The sequence below is a fragment of the Paralichthys olivaceus genome, chromosome 9 (assembly GCF_024713975.1).
Source record: "Paralichthys olivaceus isolate ysfri-2021 chromosome 9, ASM2471397v2, whole genome shotgun sequence".
Lineage (NCBI taxonomy): Eukaryota > Metazoa > Chordata > Actinopteri > Pleuronectiformes > Paralichthyidae > Paralichthys > Paralichthys olivaceus.
In genome coordinates, this window is record NC_091101.1 from 18,247,438 (window position 1) to 18,272,148 (window position 24,711).

The 24,711-nt window shown below is 44.2% G+C and overlaps 1 long non-coding RNA gene across 2 annotated transcripts in view; it reads right to left on the reverse strand.

Annotated features, from left to right (window-relative positions):
- LOC109626545 (uncharacterized) overlaps positions 1 to 8,621 on the reverse strand; it is a 79,141-nt gene extending 70,520 nt beyond the window's left edge. The window contains exon 1 of one of the 2 annotated variants that reach the window (XR_011244040.1): positions 7,093 to 8,621. This is a non-coding gene — a long non-coding RNA (uncharacterized lncRNA). The remainder of the gene's footprint in view (positions 1 to 7,092) is intronic. The other variant, XR_011244039.1, reaches the window with a different exon arrangement.
- Positions 8,622 to 24,711: the final 16,090 nt, after the last annotated feature.

Genomic DNA, 24,711 nt, shown 5'->3' on the forward strand with positions numbered 1-24,711 from the left:
AGTGTATCCCTCCCCTTTTTCTATACTGCCTTATTGCAGCCTGAGTCCTCTTTACCCACCTCTAACTCGCAGCTGTTGGTCCTGGTACGGGATGGGTGTGTTATATTTTGTCTGCCTGTGCGTGGATAAATAATTGATGAGAGTGTCGGACCTTTGGGAGAGGAGCAGGCTGTTAATCTGACCTGCTGCATCTCCTCCGTCCCGCCAGCAAGGTGAAAGGGGGTCCGAGATGACCGCTAATTGGAAGTGGCGAGGTGATCTAATGACACTGCGGGGATACTTTGGTTTGTCACAACGTGTAAAGGCCCCAACATTTCAAGGGTGGCTGCCCTCTAGTTGGAGTTAATCAATGCACAGCTTAATGCAGACGAGTCGGGACAGGGCACAGTTGCTGGTCCCGGGGTAACTGAGGTTAAAATCAGCAAGACATTTCTGAAGGACTCTATACTTCCCCCACTGATGTGAAGCTATTACGACACAGACACTGTAACTCCAGCATCACACGAGAAACTGTGCCAGTTTATTATGTCAACGCTGCATCTAAAGGGGACAGAGCTCACGATTTTGGTATCTTTCCTCAGCCATAGCTGGATTACAGACAGCACCACGTTCTGCAGACAGCCATGATAGACAGCCTGGAGAGGAGAAAATAAAAATGCATGAGCTCAGAGCATCAATCACGGTCAGAAAATAGTGATCCCATACGTAATCGATTTCCATAGTATCTTCAATCCCTACAGCACATATGATGGTATTTTTCGCCGACTACTTTCTTCCCACGGTTGATACGGGGCACAGGAGGATGAAAGAGACGTGTGTGTCTGGGTACATGCCTGTGTTCACATCTCATTCATTTCTACAGAGAAGAGCATCAGAAATAATATATCTCTTTAGTCTAAACCTCTCTCTCTCTCTCTCTCTCTTTCATTTTTGTCTATAGTCTCTCTCCCTCACACACATGCACATTAATAGCCAACCTTTACCGTGCACAACGCCTTGTAAAGTTGTGATTTACACTTGTGTACTAAAAACAGCTTGACACAAACAAACACATTTGAATCACAAACGCTGAGGTCTTCAAAGTGTGCCAGCGGTTGGGTTAATTGAAACACCCCAACGTAAAAGTGAGACACAAACTAGTCCTTACAAACAAACGTTTTTGTGAACGTTTACTACTAAATGTTCAATTTTGAGAGTTAGCTAAAAGTTCTGCCACATTTCTTTTCCAGAGCCCTGCATCATACATAAAACCTGTGTGTCCTTTATGATGCCGGACCACCTTTGGTGCTTCTCTAAGTGAAATTAATACCTTTAGAAACCAATTTACATTGTAAACACACCATGCAAATCATGTTTGCCATGTTGGGGGTCTGCATGCATGGTGGTTGGTTGAAGTGCTGTGGATGGAGATCTACAGGATCTCCCTGGACTGCCACACAAACACACACACAGCACTAAACCCTGCACCCACTGACTGCGTGCCCTCCCCTGGGGAGAGTGCCCACCTCCCGACCTCCTCCAACAGGGGGGTCAAAGGGAATTTAACACGAGAGTCCCACATTCCTCCAAGGTGATAATTGCTGTAACTGCTGGCAGGGGGCCATCAGGCGCAGGGTAAACAATGGCTCCCTATGCACCACCCACTCCCACCCCCGCTAAACAGCATGCATGGTTGTGACCTGGGTAAATTATGCCATCAAGGCTGGTGTGACAACGTGTCACCCATCTCAGTGCAGTGGGTGTGTTTGGTGTCTGAGCACCCAGGTGTTTGACTTAACTGTAACTAAACCATCAGCCAGACAAGCCACTTCACACATATGTCAAATACAAGCTGGAGGCAAGAGGCTAACAGCTTTAAAAAGATGTTTAGTGAGGAGCTGAGTAGCAGATCCACAAAGAACAACACAACCATCATAATAAGAAAAATCTGTGCAGCCTAATCACCCATCTTCTCTGTTGCTCAAAAAATCTGGGAGCAAGGTGTGAGAGAGTGATGGAGGGAAGCAGGGAAACAGAGCTCCATCTTCCACTATGGGCCTGATTCCAACCCCTGGTCTCAGTACCCACAGACCAATATGTTTTAGTTTGATTCAAACTAAAATTTCTTAAAAGTACTAAATTAAGAATGCATCTACAAAGACATGCACAGCATACAACATGTCTCTGTACCACAGTCCCCTGATGTTGTGCATAGACCATGAAAGCCACACTTTTGCAAGAATATGTGCATTGTAGTATAGATACATTCCACATACACCCATACTCATTTTAGCACCCAAGTACTAATCGTACTGAAAAAAGTTCCCAACAAATGCACAATTTGCTCTGTTTGACAACATTTCCTGAAAAACACAGGGTCGTTCTGTTTTAGAAAATAACTGAATACATCCTTTAAGAATCAACAATTAACATAACAGAAAACTATTATTCATTTAAAATACTTGAGGACACTATTTATGCACTGTTGTCCTTTGTGTTGTTAGTGGTGTTATAGTTTAGATAAGGGGAGGGCCTGGCAGTGCCATTATTTCCTGGTCTCTGCCCACATGTGGTTCCCCTCCAGCCACACAGTAAGTCTTGGGAAGGTTATAAAAGCTGAGCGGGTGATTAAGAAGCAGGAATAATGGCCTCCACAAAACTAGGAATGCATTTAACTGCTACAACGGCTCCGGAATCGTTCTAAATCGGACTGCTGCCATTAATATTGGGAATTATTCAGCTGCTCTTGAGCAGGGGACGTTACAGGGGTTTAAACGGGGTTTTCAAAGGAACTGGTGACGGGGAAAACATAAACAGCATGGCCAGGATGTACTGTAGGTTTATGATTTATGTCTGAGGGTGACCCGGGAGGATTTAGGTTGGGTGTATCTAGAGCTCTGCCGACCTAACCACCACTTCTGCATTGTTGGAGTTTGGTGGATCCTTATAAATCCAGGATTAGAAAAGTCAAATATACAAGCACTTTCACCTTCCCGCTCTTTCTCACACACAGACACACCAAGAGGAGGGAGAGGCAGTTACGGTCAGCTGTGGCTGCCTGCTAAGCATGCCCAAACCCCAAAACCCCATCACTTTCCTCATTACTGGAGCTTCATGGCTTTTTAGGGCTCTGTGCTTTATCTGGGATTTCACATTTCCCAGCCTGCCACTTGACATGGCTCCCCCAGCTGCCAGCAATCAAGTAGCAGAGGGCAGCAGCGAGCTCGGCTGAGTCTTCAGGCGGCACCTTGATTTGAGAATTGCACATCACAACCGCTGGCCTCGCTAAGCTTCGGTAATTACAGGCCACACATCCCACCGTGCCTCCAAACCCTATTCCTACCCCACATCATACACTGACCTGGCATAAACGGTGGAGGGGAAGGGGTGTGCATACAGAGAGATAGAGATGGTCACGGGTCAGGGGTGGATTCCAGGGTTGTGGATCTGTGCTTCAAAAAGGCATTAAGTGTGTGACGGAGCCGGAGAAAGCGGCAAGAATATGCTCGACTAAGCATCCACTCAGTCCAGTCCTAGATTGTCGCATGTGTTGAGACATCCTGTGTGTTTTTTTAAACAAATGTATGTTTGCATGCACCAACGTGGGCTCGCATCTACATTTCACACATTGTATGTGTGTGTGTGTGTGTGTGTCTAATTGAGAGGTAAGCAAAAAAGTTGCCTTTAAAGTTGCCAATAAATATCCTGCCAGTAATGTTAAACACCTGCCCGTAAAGCCCAGAGGAATGCTAAATGAAACCAAGTTGCAGAGCCTGTCTCCTGTCTGGGGCTCAAGTCAAGACAGCAGGATTTGTAATGGCTGTAACCAGGATTATTGAGTTCAAGCAGAACAGCCAGGAAGCAAGAAAAAAACTTGACATGGTCGGCAACACTGTTTTTCCTCCCTCTAACGGCCAGCGCAACGACTAATGTGTGTCCCTTTTACAGTGCAGAATATTCCAGTTTATTACTCAACTTAATTACACAGCTCAATCAGTTCTACAACTCTTGGCATCAAAAACATGTAGAAACACACAAAACACAGCTTTAACCACAGCGTTCACAGCTGAGTGATCAAAGCCCCTCATGTAGCGTTGTGTAATAGTAGTGGACACAAACAAAAAGTGTTCCCAACGTTCTTTGTGCGAGCGTGAGCCAGATAAAATAAGACAGGACATTACCACAACTCAAAACATGCCCCCCTGATCCTCTCACCCCAGTGTCACACACTAATAAGTGCCCCATTCACACACCCACTTGAGCACACATGCCTGAACACGCACAAAGATAACCGTGCACACATGCACTATAATGCACATACATTCACAGTATACAGTGTCAGGGCAGGAAGAGGCTCTCACTTTAGAGCCTCCGGGGGTGAGAGGGAGCATCTGACCCCAGAAGCCGGAGACGCTGTCGTTTGGCCTCAGCTCTGGTTTCGATTCTCTAAACTCCTGACGCCTTCCTCCCACTGCACCTGTCGAGTGCCAATAGACCCCTTGGCTAGACCCTTTCACCACAAAGAATATATGACCCTGCTCCCTGCTCCAGTCTGGCTAATTACTCCAGGCCTTAAAGCGGCTTCAAACAACACCACGGGCCGGGAATTTAGCTGCTGTTGCCACCCTGAGGCCCAACTCGGCAGTCCGTCCTCCCTCTGGTGCCCCGCCGCTCCTCACCGAGGGCCAGATAAGGCTGACCGAGCACAAGCGTTTATTTCCAGAGTCACAGGCTGCCCCATTCAACCCAGAGATTAAGCACTGCTGTCTACACGCAACCATGAATAATGAAGCTATCACTCCAGACAGGCAGGCAACAGCAGTGTGAGTTATATACACCAGTAATCCTATAGGCTGCTGCACACACGTGCCAAACGTGTACAGTAGCAGCACCACTGTACAGCTCATGCATTATTTCACAATGTAGAAGACACGCTCTCAGCCAATTTAACATCATCAGTCATTTCGACTGACAAAATAAGATCTTCAACTTTGCTCCGTGGTGCCAACTCTACAACAGGACAATTGACTGATGGTAAAAGCAAAGTGGCCCCACTGCACTCTCACTTTGTGTCTTCGATGTGTGCTGTACATTCACAGCCGGATTTTTATGTGCCACTTTCCATTCAGAACGGAGTCAGCGGTGATAAGCAGTCCGTGAAATGAAGCACAGTTGTCGTGTAAGACGACACCGAACAGCCACAACTTTAAAACGTGAATGTGGCTGATCTGTGAAAAAAAAAAGAAGTGGTGTTTATCCATGAAAAGTTTTCAGACGTGAACTCCAGAACGTATCTGGGAAAATTGGGAACGGAGTTTGCCTTCCACTTAACAGAAAAATAGAGGGAGACTGGGACATGTTTATGACAGATCATTCAGGTGGGGTCTGCACACAGGAGGCAGGACATGACGTATACATTCCTCAGGAATCACATATCTTTGTTTACAGCCGTCGACATCAGCGTTTGGCCGTATCACCAAAAGCTCTCAAACGTCAATGTCTTTCCAAGTTTGTTTCCGTTTTCTTCTGTAACCTGTTTTTCATCCTGAATTCATATTCTTCTTGTTTCTTACATTTTTGCATCTGGCGTCTGTTTGAAATGTCATCCACAAGCCCACTCGCTCACTGTGAATTTTCCCGCTCCGTTCTGAAAACTTTTCTGAAAAGTTCCCGAAAAATGTCCACTGCAAAGAACTCTGGCATTACGGTGTCACATGAAGCCCCTCTTTAAAATTCCAGGAACATGTCCGGAATTTAGTGCATGTCTGAAAACAGCCTAAGTGATGGATGTGTGTGTTGACGTCTGAGATGGTGATTTGAAATGTGAAAATTTGGAGAAAAATGAGGAAAATGTCACTGCTGCCAGTTTGCTGTTGGACAGAAATTGACTGTTCGGTTAAAGTAAAGCTGTAAAGCAGTTAAAGATCAAAAATAATTATCACTTGTAAGGCAAACTGACCTATCTTGATGTGATGCATGCTCTTCGTCATCTTCAAAACAAACAACTTTCTTTGACAGGCAGCTTGACTGTGACGCCTAAACTAGGATTCTTTTATCAAGACTTTAAAGAAAGAGAAACACGCCTTGGGTTATACAATGTATAGTTTAGTGCAAGTTTATCAATACAAATATTTATTTTTGGAGTTTAGTCAGAAATTAATTGAGAATATTAGACAAGAGTAAAAAAGTACAAATACTGTATATGCCAATACATTTGTAAAGCTTAACAATGTATACTTTATATATACAAATGTAAATCTATACATACCCGGTTTTTATTTCTACATATGTATATCTTTTATTTCATTTTAGTCTTACCTTACTTTTATATAATTATGTTTATACCTGCTTTTGCTCCTTCACCTCTTTCTCAGGAGCTCTGTGACGTTTGAATTTCCCTATGGAGATTATTAAAGTACTTCTGATTCTGATTCTGACAACACATCACTATCCTGTTGTTTCTTTTTATTATATTTCTATTGCTTGTTACTATGTTTACTCATCTTGCAGCTTTCTAAAGACATAATTGTCATGTTTAATTGAGGAGCAGGACCCTCCCTCTGAACGCAGCAGTAGGCTGTACCTGACTTGAGGGAGGATTAGAGCAGACACCACGTGACTGCAGCACTTTTCCGTCTGGACGCACGGCAGGGTTTGTCAGAGCCTCCCTGGTGAGGACGATACACACACACACACACACACACACGCACACGCACTGCACGGGTAAAAATAGACGCCATTCATGATGTTGAGAGGACGCTCACGAAGCCACAGCATAACACGCCCAACTTAGTAAACTTCACCACCACCGCGTCTTTTTTTTATTTATCGACAGCATCACTGCGAACGCGTCTGAGGATCCGCTCGGGTTAATGTCTCGATGCGCAAAAAGCGCACGGACGAGCCTATGGAGCGGACCTGACTCTCCCCACCTGCACCTGCCATTCAGACCTGGTTCCTGTTCCACCGACACCTCTCGTCCATTCACACACTCAGCCTCCTCTGCTCTGCGCTGCGTCACCGGCTCCAGACGGGGGCAAAGTATGGCACCATATCTGAACTTGCATGAATGAAAGTGACGGCACCACAGCTCTCCGTCTGCAGGCGACTCACTCAGCCTCCAGTGCGTCTGTCTGGCTCTGCTGTGTGTGCGGCGCTCTCCCGCATCCTTCAATGAACACCACTTTGTGCGAGGCATCCTCCTTTCTCTCAAGCACCGGTCCTGGTCATCCCAAACAGCCCCGTCCTGCGACATATTTTTAGTTTGGACCCGTTGATGTCACTTCCTGCCTGAGTAACAGCCTGCACAAATGAGCCCAGGGATGTGGAGGGGTGTTCGTGGAGCCGTCAGGGTGGGTGATTTTCGAGGTCACGCTGCAGGCAAGTTCACGAGGTCACGCAGGAGCCGGGTTTTCCAGACGCAGACAAGATGCGCGTTCGTCTTTAAAAAATGACAGCCATCATCCCAGCTGGATCACTCCAACTGTGCCCTATACTTTTATATAACCAGTCACATCCACATCATCCTACCCCCCTGTGATGCGCCGGCGAGTTTCATTTCCTGCTACGCTGTGCGCATTTACGGCCACGATTATGCAACGTGGAAAGTGGCATCATCACTTTGGCGGTTTTGACAAACACTATGAAACCAGGACTGAGTACATGAAGCCCTCTGAAGGCTGCAGTTATCACAAAGTGCTGGGACACCTGTTGATGTCAAATTAAAACTCTGTTCTAAAAAAGGATTTAAATTGGCTAAATTCGTGTTTCCAGTTCTTATTCTGTTTAAAACAAGTTCTTGGCCTATTTGGAGTTCACTTGTTATTGTTGTGTTCAAGTTTAAAGCCCCTCACAGCTTTGAGAAGTCTGTCTGTCCTTTCACACACATTCAAGTTCATTACAAGGACATATATTTCTATTGTGGCTGCCTGGAGGAGACTGATTGCTTGTGTCTGATGAGGAGTCATGGTGGGCACACTGAGGTGATCTGCCGGGTGGTGATGGGTGATGGAAGTGGGTCGGAGCATCAACTCTTGCCAAGAGCGCTATCCTCTTTCCCCACCCGGGTCTCTCCTCTTTACCTTTGAACCGGGGCCCAGCAGCCCATCTCTGATCTACAGAGGGTCTCCCCTTACCTCCGTCACCTCGCAAGGCCCCCATGATAGATGACCATCAGCATGCCAATACTGCACAATATTTCAATTTCCTGCCCAGGAAGAGGAATTTAAGGGGTTGAGTGAAGTTCAGAGGCACAGTGTGGTGCCTCCAGCTCGCAACCAGCCCCCAGCCTTGTGCCGAAGACCCCAGATCCAAACATTCAACTGAGAACATTCCAGAAACCAGGTCCTCTCTGTGTCAACAAAACAACCCCTATAGTCCTGCCTGACAGGCTGCAGTACAGAGGAGGGTGACAGGAGAGCCGGCAGCCTGTCTGGGCAACATTATAAAGATTGAAGACTGTTTTATTCGAAAGTAAGTATTCTCTCTGCAGGGTGAGCCTGATGTTTGCCTGGCTTCAGCCTCTTATGCCACACACTGCTAACACGACAGGTTTCAAATGATACTACAGATAAGAATCAAATCCTAAATAAATTGCGTTTTTTTATGGAATAATATTTATTTTTTTAAATATTTTCTAAAGGTACTATGGTGTTCAATGATTTCAGTCAATAAAACTTTTGATTTGGCCTCAAAATTCCTACTCCCTCTTTTTCATTTTCTAAAGGTTGTGCTTCATGTAACAGTTGCGGTTACACTTTCTGTTGTATTCATATTACAAATACTGTCACATGTGAGTTTCTGAAACACCAGACAAGCATCTGAATTCTTTTTTTTAACCATAACAGTTTCTGGAATTTGTGAACAAATGTTTTACAACTGAATCTTAACTCCAGCTCCTCTTACTACGTTTTTCTTTGCTGTTTTTTAAATTTGACCTTTTTTCTGTTGAGATGTTTTTTTAAAGTTTGAAAATGCCTGCTCTATTTTAAAATGTACACACCATTAGAGAAGAAGCAAATACTAACATTTCTGGGTATAGCATGTAATCTTTGATTTCATCCTTTTTTCTATAATATCATGATATTATAAAAGAAACATGTGCATATGCTGTATTAGAAACATGTGGATAATGAAGCAGTGTTTGACTTTGTTGTGTGGATTAGTCAGTTTATATTTATGTGCCACAGTGAATTCAAACCAACAGGATTATGTGCATTGTATCAGTGTGAATGCAGCAGGCTGATATCCAGTATGTGTAGGACACTTCAGGTGCACACAAGTATACATGCATGTGTGTGGTGTAGTATTTTTTAATAGGATATCGCTCTCGTGTGGCTCTGCTGTAAAGGCCTGCGATTGGTTGGCTCTTTCAGGGGTCTGTGTGTGTGCAGGCCGGAGGAGAGGCTCTGAGGCAGGCAGTGCAACCTAGTGGTGGAAGAGAGGTGTGTGGTGCAGGGGGGAGTGTACTACGGGTCGCACGGATAGACCCACAATTACACACTGTTTATCTTGCTCATATGGACACACACCGATGTGTCGACAAACTCACAATCAAACCCACATACTTTGTTAATGCGCTGTAATTTATCTCCCTGAAACACATGTGCTTAACCTCTAACCCATGTATGACAGTGTTCCAGGTTCAAAAATAACACATAATTCCCTACAAGCCACCCACATACACCACTTAATGCTCTTTCACCAGGTTTGCATGCATTTGGAATGTCAGTCCACCCTCCTAACCCCTCTTCCACACACCCCCGCCCCTACTACTAGTCGTGCTCTTGAACCAAATGGCTTCTATGGCAACTTCTAAGTCAGGTTCTCTGTGATGACCCAACCTTCTCTAAGAAACATCCATTTGCATCTGTTGTGGAATATTATATCGGTCTGACGAGATCAGCTGGCAGTCCACGTTTCAGCCGACTGACACTTGGCCAGGCTGTTTTTTTTGGAGATGTTCAGCCTCGGATCACAACCCCCAACCCCCTAAAAAAATCTGAGATTACCCCACACCTCCAGATGTGTTTTAGCAGGGATTGAGGGGGGAGAAGGGGGAGCTTTGATAAAGAGGGGGGGCTGAGAGTGGTCGTTGGGTGGAGCTGGTCCGAAATTTGGGGAGAAAGAAGAGCAGAGGCAACAGGGGCCCATCTCTAGCAGAGCCACGGCCCATTTTGCCTTGAAGGGGATTAATAATGAATTAAGGCACTCCCACCCCCCCTTCTAAAAAGATATTCATGCATGCTAATGCATCCATTATTTATAGTGTGCACAGAGGCTGGCTAGTGGTGGCCACATGCAAGTGGGAGGGATGTAAGGATGAAGTGTAGAGGTGGGGGTCTCTTCCCCCTGAGTGAAGCTCCGAGGCTCTGGAAGCAACATCCGCCCATTGTGGCTGAGCCGGAGCTGGGTGGGGAGGGTTTGGGGACTGGATATGGGCAAGTGGGAGGAGGTGGGGCAGGGGGGGGCTCACTGCCAGACAGGCAGCTCGTGCATCGGGAGATGGCCGCCAAGTGTTGTGGGGGGAGGGGTGGATTAAACAAATAAATACATGATAAGAAATAATCATGCCAGGGAGGGAGGGTGCAATGGAGACAAAGAGGCTAAGAGGGACAAGACGGGGGGGTTAGTTAAGTCGGACAGGATTTGTTGTCTGGACAGATCAGTTCTCGACCAAAATACAATGTGTAAGGCAGGACAACTTTTCTGAAGGTTCCCTTGACTTGACTGGTTCGATAGTTCAACACTGACGATACTATCAAAGAGGAGCTACCTTAAGCTCTTCTACCCAAATCTGAGCACTGGACACATAATGAGCTCTTCTTCCAATGTCAACGCCACAACTAATATGAGGCAGCTGTGGGTGATAATGAAACAAGGCCTTGCCGAAGTTGATGCGGCGAAAGCAATAGATGAAATGTAGACATCTGAAAAGATGAGAGATGGAGGCTGAGTGGTAAGATGCCGGCTCCTTTAATGTGAGCAGCACGTCAGGTATGTGGTAATGCAGTGCAGAATGAAGCAGGGAGATAAGATAAAGCAAAGGAACGAGCCAGATGAGCTTTCTACCCCACTGATCCCTGTATTAGCATAGATACAGAGTCATCAGCATGGCAGGGAACTGGAGTTATGGTGGTGACACCAGGGCCGTGACACCCCAACTCATCTCCATAGATATCATCGGGGCCATGCGGATAAATAATACATCAGGCTTATCTAACACGTCTGCCGTGCATGACATTCTCCCAACACACCACCACCTTAAGTTTTGGTTATCCTTGTGAGGGAACCATTCCTTATGCTGCTTTGGTTTCCCCCCCGACTAATACCTTACTCTGCTGTCAGCGATGGTTTTAAAATGGTTGTACAGTCGGGATGACGTTTGCTTTGACAAACTGCGTAACATTGATAATCCTGGGGAGGCTACTAAGAGTTCAATGTTTACATCCTTGCTTCTTGCGTGCATGAATACACATCTGCCACAGATGCAGTGATATCTGGGGTAAGAGGTTATCAGTGGCTTTGCAAAAAAACCTGTTTGAATGGGATTGCCCTCTGATTTTAAAGTGCTGGCCCGTGAAGCAAATCCCCTACAGTATGATGGAGTTATGAATGGTTGTCGTATAAATGTATAAAATACTGTTACATGAGCTAGCAGGAACAACGCAGGTAGCAGCCAGACACCCATTAATGGCAGACATGCAACATGTTTCCCAACAAGTTGCACTGGAGGCGAGACCTCCCAGAAGGGACAATCTGCATTGTGCCAACATTGCAACCTTTGTTCCCCCAACAAACACAAGGTGAGGCTCTTTAGTGTTCTTTAATACGAAAACCTCAACCGCACACAGGAAAATCCATAAACATTGGAATGATGTCAAAACAACATTGTGAGGTTTGATGGTTTTAATTTTCCACTGCTCAAAGTAGAAAAATGGCTCCTGCAACATTTCCTGCACCCCTGGTGATTTTTATGACAAATACAACAGCAGCTTAATTGTACATGCGACCACCGCTGTAAAAGTACAACCATTAACTACCATCCTGTTAACACAGAGGACCTGCCTTGAAAGTGCTAGAGTCGCATTTTAAAATCGTTTCACTTAGCGTCTGTCTGCTGTGGCAGATTGGCACTGTTTAGAGGAGATGTAAAAATAAACGTGGCAGCGCTAAGGCCTCTAACACACGAGTACGAACAAGACAGCGACCTCAGAGGGTAATTGTTGATGAGCTGTCCTTAATGTAGTAGCTGAAACATCTTGAAATTGAATATCATAGAAAGATGTGTCCAAAGAGAAAGAAAACTGAGACATGGATACTTTCATTGACTTTGACTTCAACCTCCAGCTGCATGGGAGCAGGACAAAAGGTGGCTTCTAGTGTCCGAACTGCCGCAGTGCGTCCGAGGAGAAAGCTTTGGAGTCTCAAAATAAGAGTGAACTTCCAACCTCTTCCTAGAGAGGCATTAGTTAAGTTTCAAAGGCTTCCTGGTTTTACGTTACTGGCCAAACACACCCCAGCTGTACACAAAGTGGCCACTCTCAATGAGACCCTATGGAGAAGGAGGGAGATCAGACAGACACCCCTTGACGTAACCAAACATCCCAGTTAAAAGCAGAGAGCGCTGAAGGGATGCCATTGATGTTATTGCTAGCTTAAACAGGTCAGCGTTCACTCATGGCAAGTGTGATATTACAGACAGTAATATCATACTTGTGAGCAACGCTTCAAGCCCGGAGGCTTCTACAAAGAGAATTCAAAGTTTGTCACCATCGTGAAGTAGAGCGGTCATCTGAATATTTCATACTCTGTCCTTTAATCTACTTCATCGTGAAGACTTCCATATGGGCTTCATTGCATGTGTCAATCTCTTGAATGATATAATGTAAAACCCACAAAACACCCCCTTAAGGCATCCCATCAAGTAGCATTCACTCAGAGATGTATGGCCCTATGTTAAGCAAATGGGCAGAGAAATGGTGACCCACTGAATCCATTATTTCTCCCCCTATATCCATTGTTTTAAAGCCGGCCTTATGTGACCAGAGTGCCTTTAAAGGCATGTTAAGAGAAAGGAGCCTTCTGCCTTGGAATGAACTAACTTAATTATCATAGCAACTGGCAGTGCTCTTTAACATGTCAATGGTACTTGGCCTGCATGCATAATTCTGCTGTGTTATTGTGGTGGCCTCTGTGTTTCTCACCGACAAAACCCCAAACCACAGGCACGAGGGCCTATTGTCATGGGCGCATCCATCTGGATCAAGGCCATTAGAGGATATTTGCACTTCCTCTGTGGCTCCTGGCTCTTTCTTGACATGCAGCAGAAGGAGCAGGCATCACCCACCAGTGTAGGGCCAATTGAGGTGCAGATTGACCAGAGGGACAGTGAAGGAGGGCATTCAGCAGGACAGCGCTCCTGTCAAAACCAGTGATGGACACCCAAGTGGGGGCTGCTAGCTGACCTGCGTTTTTGGAGGTCCTATAGCAATTGATAGGACATGACGAGGCAAGCGCCCTGGTTTCATTCTTTTGTCCCCAGGGATGTTGGAGGGTGTATCAGAATGTCAGAGGCTGCTGGCTACAGCACACTTCTGGTGTCAACTGCCTATGATATACAACTGCCCCCTTGCATGCCCACACATACACCCACAGGAAGATAGCAGTGGGATGCACTGTGTCTAAGAAAAGACAGAACAAGTAATTTTTTCTTTTTATGTTCAACCTCAATCATGAATAAAACATGAATGTATAGAACCTGTACAGTCAACATGTTTGCATGAAATTTAGAGCACGAACAATCTGAAGACAAACACATAAATTGTTCCCTTTGAAGAGGTGGAAACACGCTGATAAAGCGCGCAGATAGGCCTGATGTGGTTAACAGCATAGCATTTACAGAGGCCTTCAATGTTCCTTCATATGTACGTATGTGCATGTGTGTGTAAGCACAGGTGAGGGATTCAGGGGCATTCATTGTAAAAGCATGGATCTTGATACACATATGGAAAAACTGATTTGAGAGACATATCAAATAGAATCAATTCAGCTCCAACACATAAACACATTAGCTGTCAATCCATATCTCCCTACGTGTAACTTATATGCTTGTTGCTGTGCACACGGCCTCTAGGAGCTGTTTTGGAATGCTGACAGCACGGAGATATGGATCTTGATTTGATTAAGAGTCAGAGTTGAGGGTCTGCACGCTGGAGCCAATGTTGGGGCGGGTCGGCGAGGAAGCTGTTGCAGAAGAGGTGAGGTGGAGGGGAAGGGGCAGAGTGTGATGGCAAAGAGGTGGTGGTGGTGGTGGGGGGGGGTTACCTGTGGCCCTGGCTCCAACTGGGAGTAATTTGGAACAGACTGCTCCCAATGTGTTCATTAGGTTGTGATTGGGGCTGAGCGCAGGTGGGGAGGGCCTGCCCAGCCTGACGCTGAATAGTCCTGATTGTGCCCGGCATAAAACGCCATCTGTTTCAATGAGGGCATGAGGGAGAGAGAGGGAGAGAGAGAAGGCAAAGCAGGAGGAAGGAGGAGGGAGCTACCGGTGAAAAGTAATGTTTTATGATGTCTGGTCATTTTTATGTTCTAACAAGGGGACAAAAATCAGAAAGGGAAAACAAGTAACGCATGGTGACATTTAATAATCTTGTCTTAAATTCATAAGTATAATGAAAAAAACAATTCTATGAGAAAAAACGTCACAGTGAAAGTTCATAAAATAAATTGGTGATTATATGAATAATATTGCATTGTAGACAAACTTTGCACAGACACAAGCAGTTTATAGGTGACCTGGATTAGACGAGAGGTAAAATGGCGTCCTCCTCCAGACTAAATGGCAGGTTTGAGTCAAGCTGCGAGCAGACAGCTAAAGAGACAAGGGGATTGGAGATGGGGCAGCAGAGTTTATTTATGGGCCGCCTTCTTTAAAGCTGGGATGTTTTTGGTTAATCCTGTACTCATACCAAAAGCAGACATCCAAATGTTAATCTAGGTGTTTACACACACATTTACACTGTCTGCTTTGCTGTAGACACAACATTACCCCGAATCACGTTCATAGGTCTTATGCGGATAAAAAATGCAGAAGACAAAATTTTCTTTTTACTCAGTCAGCCTCTCTTCTGTCTTGTATTTTTTTTCCTCCCTGCAAGGCCCTGGGAAGAAAAAGGAGAGAGCAGCAGAGAAGAAGGCCACTGTTTGCTGCTCGACTTTTGAAGCGTCTTTATCGGGCTTGGCAGCGTGGTCCTGCGTGTCCAAGCCTCGTCGTGCTTTTCATCCTTTGTGCTGTCCAAGGTGTGTCCAATGCACTGGCGCTTTGTGCGGGGAGGGAGACGACACATCACATTCTGTCTTCTGTCCCGAGCTGGGGGATGGGGGGTATTTGAGGAGGGAGGGGGTGTACAACAGCGGGGGGACAAAAAGCAAACTTATAGAAGTCCGAGGGTCTTCAAAGCCGCGATGCACAAAGGCGTATTAAGCGTTACTTCATGCAGAGTTGTGCCAGATGTAATTCCGGGGTTCCTGGAGATAGAGAATCACATGCAATGCCTAGCTCCACCCCTGACACCATGAAAGGGCTGTGGCTAAGAAGCATCAACGGCAAAAAGGGGGGTGGGCACAAAAGTTTGCTCCACTTTGATGCACAATAAACAAGTGAGTAAATCAGTCATCTTAAAGGTCCTGGTAGGAATCACTTGCTGTCTGAGACTGTGTAATTTCATGTGTGCAGCACGATTGATGCAGGCGCACTAGAAAACAAAAAGCCGTGGAAAGCGAGAAGTGATCCCCTTCCCCTTTATCTCTCTATCGAGCCATGAGCATTGCTTTCTGCAGAAAATTATTTTGATTGATTGTTAATAAACCCAGAGGTAGGCAGCCGGAGCACGGTGCATGGAGGATGTGTGTATAGGCTGTAGTTTTCCTGATCAACTTGACTAGTCCTCGTTTGCTTCCTGCAGCCTCCTGCTGAGATGGGACAGGTGCTGAGTGTGCATTGTTAAATATGTTCCAAGGCGCAAACGCTGCCACTGTCAGGTGCATTTGCACAGAGTGCCGCTCCATTCAGTGTGTGTGCAGGTGGGTACGTGCATGCGTGTTTGGCTCACTGACAGTGAATGGCGGTGGGTCGGGAGGAAAGGGTGGTGCCATCACTTTAGGCCTGCAGATGGGGTTCCCATAGGAGGGACACGCCCCGGTGTTTTCCAAGACGGAGACTGATGCAAACATGGCGGCAGATTTATCTTTGTATCTCAAGGATCGGCAGATACTTAGCCAGGGAACAGAAACTTCTTCTTGTCTCTTCATGTGTCATGTCCAAAGGCCTCCTGCTAGGGAAGTGGAGACTGCAAACTCTGAATCCACAAGGTCATGGCTTAGATGTCTCGCACAGAAGATTTTCCTTTAGCCGGCTTCATTTTAAATGGAACAGAGAAAACTAAATCACGTAGAGCCTCATCAAGGTGACATAGTGTGAGCACAATAGCATATAAATGTACCTCAGTGGCTCTCATCTTCGCAGGATGGGTTTACTCAGGGACCCGTGTTTGTTTTACAGACTTCTTTCTTGCCTCAAAGGATCAGAATTCAAGTTTGCTTTACATCTTCACTGCAGTAAAAGGGCCAGCGTTTGTTCTTTACGAGCGGAATTACATTGGCTGTTCAATGCGGAATGAAATCTTGCCCGTGATTAGAGTGGAAATGAAGGATCTTGTGTATATCCAAGTGATATTAAATGGCACATGGCAGAGCAGGAGGGCTAAAGCCTCGCCCAGTGCTCCTTTGCATATCAATCAGTAGGTGCTTTCATGAAATAGAATAATTCAACTGCAATGTGATCGACTACAACAATTATTTGTGATGTAGGAGCCACAATTGAAATATGTGAAATATGAAATAATCATCAAATGGTTAATAACTAATAAAAGGCAGCATCAGAACATGTGGCCTCTCCTTACATTGCAGTGGCTGCTGAATAAGGTAAACATTACATAGAAATATAGAAAAACGAACAGTATTAACAGGCACCACAGACACACGGCACAAAATGGACAAGCATTGGTGCTGAGGTGTGTGCCGAAGTCATTTGGTGACTCATCACTGTAATGCGCGTCCAATTGAAACTTTTGGATTAGCTACCAGCTAGCGTGTATCTCTCCACAGGCTTGCGTCGTCCACAGGTCACAGAACAAAGCACAGGGGCCAGCGAGCAGGAGTCAGGGGTCACAGCATCCCAAGGGTACCTTGAGTCTCATCCCGAAACCTCTAACATCTTTCAAAGACCTCCTGCAGCCCAGGCCCTCATCAGCGAGTGCCCCCAATGGCCCCCTGCATATATGCACTAGCCCACGCTCTTCTCTGGTGAGCGAAGGTGGATCCTGAGTGCATCACCTGGAGCCGTGACTACGTGGCAAACAGACTCACTCCGTCCAAAACCAGCCCGAGACTCTGTGGGGGGGGCAATAATGATGCTGAGGGGGCAGAGACGTACACACACAAGGGGGAAGATTCATTTTCTTCATATTTCACAAAGGCCTTTCGTACATTCTTGTTGAACTCAAAGCCTGGCTGCAGAGAGGTTTCAACCCATGAGAGATAATTACTCATAACCTACACGGCCTTGTTAGCTTGGGTTCATGTACACACTTGCTGAAAATTTAAGATGTTCTATCAATCCAATGTAGCCATAATAAAATATTTCAATGAGCACAGAGTTAATGAGTGATCTTCCTTTGCATTTCTAGCTTTTAACCTTCGACAGTGACGCAAAAATAAACCAAACTTTAACCACCAGCAGCTCGGAAAAAAACTGGGCCCTGATTGAGCGATGTGTTTAAAACAACTGATCCATCACCATCCCCTTACCCACCCAATCAGCCATCAATAAAAATCAGTCTCTTCATCAGGGCCAGCTGTGCTGACGACACCGGCCAGGCCTACACCTGACACAGTGGAAAAGACTCTGTGCACGGGCGACTACATTACACTGCAAGAGGCTGAGGAAAAAATTAAGATGATCAATGTCTGCGCAGATTATACTTTATCCTAGATGAAGGGTTGAAATAGAACGAGTGCGGTTCAGTCAAACCAGTTTAACGGGTGAGAATTAAGATGTTGTAGAGTGGGATGAGGCAGTTATGCATATATAACATGTTGAGGCTGGGACCCCCTACTGGGGAGAGGCACGACAAAGCCTCTCTAACAGCAATACCTCTGGGACAGCTAATGATTAATTAGCTTGTGTCATTAAGTGAGGCAAATGTCACCCGAGCTTCCTGGGGAAGCTGTCACACCATGTGGAGGCTACTCACAAGTTTCCCCCTCAGGTGCTGGTGAAGGGTGGAGTGGGTGGGTGTGTGAGAGGGAGGGGGGGTTGTTGCACTGTTACTAGTCAAATCCTGACATCTAGTGGTCTGATATTAAACTACATCGGGCTGCAGCCGCCACAAAAAGAAAACAGAAAACCATTCAGAAAACTTTTTCTTGGTTGTTTCGAGCAATGTATCTTTAAAACATACAGAAAAATATACACTTTAACTTCCGCCAAACATTTGTAACACAGGTCTGCAGCTCAAAGGTTATCCAGATTCACCTTTGGGATTACTCGCTGCTCTCTGATCCCTGATCACTAAATTAGGTGAGGTGACCTCTGACCTTTAAATGTCATTCACCTCATTGACCATGGCACTGCTGTCAAAATAAAAGAGCTGATACTTCCTCAAACACAAACTGGCATAAGCTGGATTACGGGCATGCTTGGCAATACTGGCGCCTGTTTTTACCGCAAGACCTGGCACCAAACATTGGACATATGCCTGCTCGATGTTGTGGTTTGTAAATTTGAAATAACCTCTTGACATTAGTAAATTCTAACATAAAAGCATACGATTTAAAATGTCTTACCAAAGATGCGAGAGGCAGGCTGGAGTTGACGGCTTTCTCAAACAGTTTGGAATTATTCCAGACGAGAGAGGCTTCTGAAATGGTCATTAGAATCAAGTCTCTCAGTTTAATTACGCCATTTTCTTCATCAACGACCTCTGGATATTCACCAAGCACATGCTCACTTTTTCTTTCTCTCACTCTCTCTCTCTCTTCATTTCAGGATCAGTTAGTGTGAGTCTTGTGCAGATCAGCACTGAATCCTGGCCTGCTGCAAGACCAGACCAAGGAGAAGTGAGAAGGCCTCTCTCTGCACCAGGGAGTGGCAGCATAACGTGGACACACACACACACACACACACACACACACACACACACACACACACACACACACACACACACACACACACACACACACACACACACACACACACACAAACACAAACACACTTCATGTCTGTGTTTATTCAGTGCACACACCCAAACATGTTCACACACACACACAATCTGCTTCACCCTCACATAGACATACGCATACAAAAGCACACCTGTCAGAGACTTTCCACTGCGTGAGCAAAAGCAAAGAAGTCTGGCCCTCCCTCTGTCTCTCTGTATGTGGTATCCCATGTCTGCTATATTAAAGCAAATCCATTCAGTTCCCACTTTCTCATCTGAAATAATGGCATGAGCAATTTTCACATTTAGGCAAGCAAGGACACATGCAGTCTTTCTCTCTCTCTCTTCTCTCTCTCTTAGTCTCTCTCTGTGTTTAATGAATGGAGTCGGCTCTGGGCCCCCGTGGCTGTGGTCTAATCTGCCTTTGAAGATTTTTTTTTTACCATATCCAGATAGCAAAATAAACCTGCAGGTCCAGACACAGTTGTATTTCTATCTCAAAATACACCAGTAAATAACATGTCCATTAGAATATCCCTACATATTTACTCCCATCTACAAGTGACTTCTGTGTTATTTACCTCAGGGAAAAAGGGCCCGGGGCCTTGCCAGGAGCCTCTGATTGTGCCAGTTTACTGGTGTGTGACGTTCATTTGAAGGGAGAATCTGTCAAATAGAATGATTGAATTAAAGTGCACTTTGGTCCAGAGTGCTCCCTCTTTGCCACTTTGCACCATAACATGTCTTGTCCTAAAATAATTAGAGTGGGGCCTTGGGTGCTGGAGTGGCCACATCCTCAATGGTCAAAAGGAGGAATGGTGTTGGCTTTGAATGGAAGCCTCCCATCTTAAAAAACACTCTATTTCTTTACACTTGAGGTTTGTTGTCTTTTGTGACTATTATCCCCATTCACCATTTGCTTTCATGCAGCTGTGCCCCTCTTAAAAAAAGTCTTTGTGCCACCACCATGAATACAAGGAATGTGTCCATGGCAGGTAGCCCTTATTGCAAGTTAATCTCCTGAAAGAGCCTCATACAAGTAGTTTTAAATTCTCCCGAGCCACCGAGGGCTCATCATCAATCGAGTACTTCTCCCCTTTGTGGGACTGATGAGTGTGGTGCGCGGCCGGTGACAATGGCTGCAAAGTGTGACAAAGTAATCACCTTCTGTAGAAAACACTAGTAATTACTTCTAAACTGTTTGGGCTTCGGAGACAACTGCCATTGTGCAATGAAATGAAAGTCTCCCTTTAGAGAACAGTGCCGAGATGGTCGCTCTCAATCTGTTTGTCATCTGTTTGTTTATAGATTTTTCAGTGCAGTTGCCCGCTGCAGCCATGTTTTTATCGTGTGTGTATGTTTGCATGCATGTCTTTTGCCTTGTGTGTGTCCTCATGTATGTGTCCACATTCATCCTGCATATAAAAACACCCTATAAGCCATAATGTTAAGAGGAGCCATTTAATTGTTTGATTAAACAATTAAATGTTCCCTCCAGTTCAAAAGAGTTAGTTAATTATGCACATTCCTGCATTTAACCAGACCTCTCTTCATCCTGTGTGAGCTCTTAATAAGAATGTCAGAAGAAAGACTATTTCCCGAGCTGCAATGATGAGATAATATACAGAAGGTTCTGTTGATTCAACAGGGTTTATTTTTCTTATTGTGGGTGGAAGCAGAACTAGGGAATTATAATTATTATGAATATATATATATATATATATATATATATATATTCATAATAATTATGAAATAATGTTTTGTAGAAATGTATTCAATAGACTGTAGGATATTTACATTTACACTTCGGGGAAAGTATAATGGCACTTATTACCTTAATGCATTAATGCTTGAAATTGCCATATTTGAAAATATTCTACATTATTTCCAAGAAAGACGCTACTTTTATTCCCATGAGAGCTACAGTTACATATTTACCTGTGTAGCTCTGGAGCTGACAAATCAGCAAAGCAGCTTAGATAAATTCCTGGTCCCAAAATATTACACTGATAATTATTGCAGCACTTACAGATCAGGGTGCAAATTCAGGGACTTTAAGGAGTTTTGATTAGCTGGAAACGACAAATTCTACAAACAAATATAAATATAATACATTGTAGAGCGACAACTCAAAATAGCAGGGATTGTATTTCTTTATATAAATATGTTTATATACATAAATATATTTTCATGCTTATACATATTTTACATGTGTGTGCATGCACAGAGATGATATTTATCTTTTTGGGGGGTAAACTGATCTTTTGTTTAATTATTAGTTATCAGCATTAACTCCTCTGCAGAGCTTTTTAATTTACTGCTGATTAAAAATGTGTTGAGGAAAACTATTGAAATTATTTTTGACTGCAGATGTTATGAAAACAAGAAAATGGTTCTGATGTCGTGTGGCCTTCATTTCTCTGTAACCCATAAGGTATTAAATATGAAGTATTTGTTTATTTCATATATTCCATTATGGTCATACTTTCTTATTATTAGATAGATTTCTCTGTATATAATTTAAGTTTTATGTTTTTTTCTGCTGTTTTGTTACGTTTGAAGAATCGGTCACTCTTCTATTATATTGGATTTGGCTGCAACGCTGTTTACCGCTGAAATTGTGTTTTTGTTTTGTTGACATCAGCATAGTGGTGAGCAGATAATTAGTGATTTAAATATTTTTGGTCAACAATCACTTTAAGTGAACTAAGCTGCGAGCTGCACAGCAACAATGGATGATACTCCTGCATTGCACAGTACAGTTAAGTCCCCTCACACCTGCAATAAGAGTTATCTGGATGCACAGTAGCAGTTTTACTGACTCAATTTGCCCACAGCTGCACTGCTGGCAGACCTGAAGAAAGGGAAGTGACAGTTAGTGGTTGTGGTGATGAAAAAGAATCCTCTCCTCTCTGTTTCTTCACTCTTGTCCTCATCAAACCCTCTGAGCTGCTTGTGTCTCGTTTTAGCCAGCAGAGGGCGGAAGCATCAAAACAAACAGTGGAGATAGAAATCATACATGGCAGATTGTGTTTGCTCATCAATCAATCAAACTTTATTAATATTGTGCAGCATATGTAAATGTAGGGTGGCAGGGTGGTTCACATAAATCAGACTTTTCACAGATGATTTTATGTGTCTCTAAAAACAGTCATTACTATGTGTGCAATTTTTGTTTTAGTTGCTTTCCCAAAGAAATGACATTTGGAATTGGTCTCTCTTAACAATATTTAATTTGTGTTTTAAATCTTTGCCTGCAAGTCTGTTAAGCTATAAATGCCACTGGGTTTTTAATGTAGAAACTCTTGTGCTGGATAACAGTGGATGGGTTTCTGAGCACTTATGGTATTGATCTGCAGCATCTGTGCCACCACACGTGTGCAATATTTCATAACATGCCAGCAAACAACTGCCAAACCTTTTATATCATGCACTGCAGGACAGTCATCAGGGGTAATTCCGGGTTCAGCATGTGGAGTGGAGGATCAGACCGCCGACCCTCTGTTTAGTGGACGGCCCACTCTATCCTCCTGAGCCACAATCGCTTCGTATCGTCGACATCATTTCACTACATTTATCAGTTTTTAGCTCTAGTTTCTTCTCCACCATCTGCTTGCTGATGTGTTCACAGGCATTGGGTACATTTCTGTTGCATTTGGTGCTGGGCCGTTAACTAGCGTACACCAGACCGACAAGTGTCAGCGTGATAAAGGTTCAGATTGAGATCCAGAATGAGGCCTCGTTGTCGACTGTGGGCTCGTTTTTGTCGACCCATAGGTGTCAGTGAGTGACAGCGAACGAGGGACAAATTAAATGACAGCGCTACAGATGGTGAGCTGGACACCTGAGGCCATATTGAACTCTCATACTGTATTAGCAGTCTGATGATAATGATCCCATGAGGCGGCTTCCTTTGAATCACAGTCCATTCAACATAAGAAGGGGGAAGCGTCTCCCGCCCCCTGTGCGGTCACCAGCATTTCATTTGCAATCTAAATCTAAAAAACAGAGTGCTGGAGAGTCACATCAAAGGGCTTTTTGATAGCTGGGATCGAGCAAAGGCCTGAAATAAAATGGCTAATTACGAGTGTTGATGAGTGGGCCATGTAAGCTACACACACTAATTGGATTGTGCAATGCAGTACTGCTTTTGTTTTCTGTGCATTAATGAAGTCTTTTCTCTGAAATGTTGAAGAACACTTTTGTGTTTCCTGCATTAAAAATGGTGGCCTATATAAACATGTAATTTATACAAACACCCATATAGGAGATAATTCAACTCCATGGTTACGTTTAGGGTTTGATTAAAGAAAAAACAGCTATCCTGAACCACCAGACGCACAATGGGTTTCTGTTTATCTATTCAGCCTGTGTTTTCAGCATCAGCGTCATTGAATAATGAAGAACGTAAGAGTGGTAATAATAGAATATTCACAGCTTTTGTCATCTGTAAAGGTACATGTGAAAGATAAAGTTATCTTGGATAAAGCAAAGAAACTTGCCCAATGCAAATACTTTATCAATGTACTCATGTTAAGTCTAGTAAAGATCAGACAGAACTCTGGTTTAGTATAACAGCAAATTAGGTTTGAGATAAAATATATTCAGATTTACTTGGGATTAATAATGGAGCACAATGGATAGAGATAACCAGTATAAGCCTAAAAAGGTGATACGTAATGTCCTTTATCTGCTCTCTCCATGAATCTTGGGAAGAACAGATGGGACACCTGATCTGAAGTGATGCAGAAAGAGGAAGTGATGTGACTGGATGCACCAGAGCAGCAACTAAACGGACCATTAATAGAGATTGTTTTATTAAATGCTGTTGTCACGTTGAGATCTGGATCTCTTTTTCAAGAGAGATCAGACAATCATTTATACAAGTCAATAGATGGATCATTCACAGACATATGTCATACATTTAAGAAAAAGCAGAGGAAAGGTTAAAATGTTCCTGTGAAATATGACAATATAACTTCCAATTTCAGTAATCCAATATCAAAATGTCCTGCCGTGTATTTAAAGGAGCGCAGGTACAGTAATGTACTTTTTTGGGGGGGCAGAAACATTTTATAAAACTATAAATTATAAATAACAACATGCTGCTCCCCTCTACTTCTTACGGATGACCATCCCACCTTTTAGTTTAATTTTCAATTTCATAACCATGAACGGGTTGGATGGGTGCAGTGGGCTAGATATTCCAAAATGACCAATAGCCTGCATCCAGTTTTATCAGAATTTAAAACACGTTTCTATTTGATGTAAATGTCATCTCACTATTTTGGCTGAGAGAGACATCTTTTTTTTAATGGTAAATAAAAGAGGACCAAGAATGGATCCTTGTGGTGCACCTATGCCAGTGCTAGGGGGACTTGACCTGGAGTTTGCTGGAGATAATGGTCTCTCCTGAGTCCTACCTGAGAGTCATTAAACCATTGAATGGACT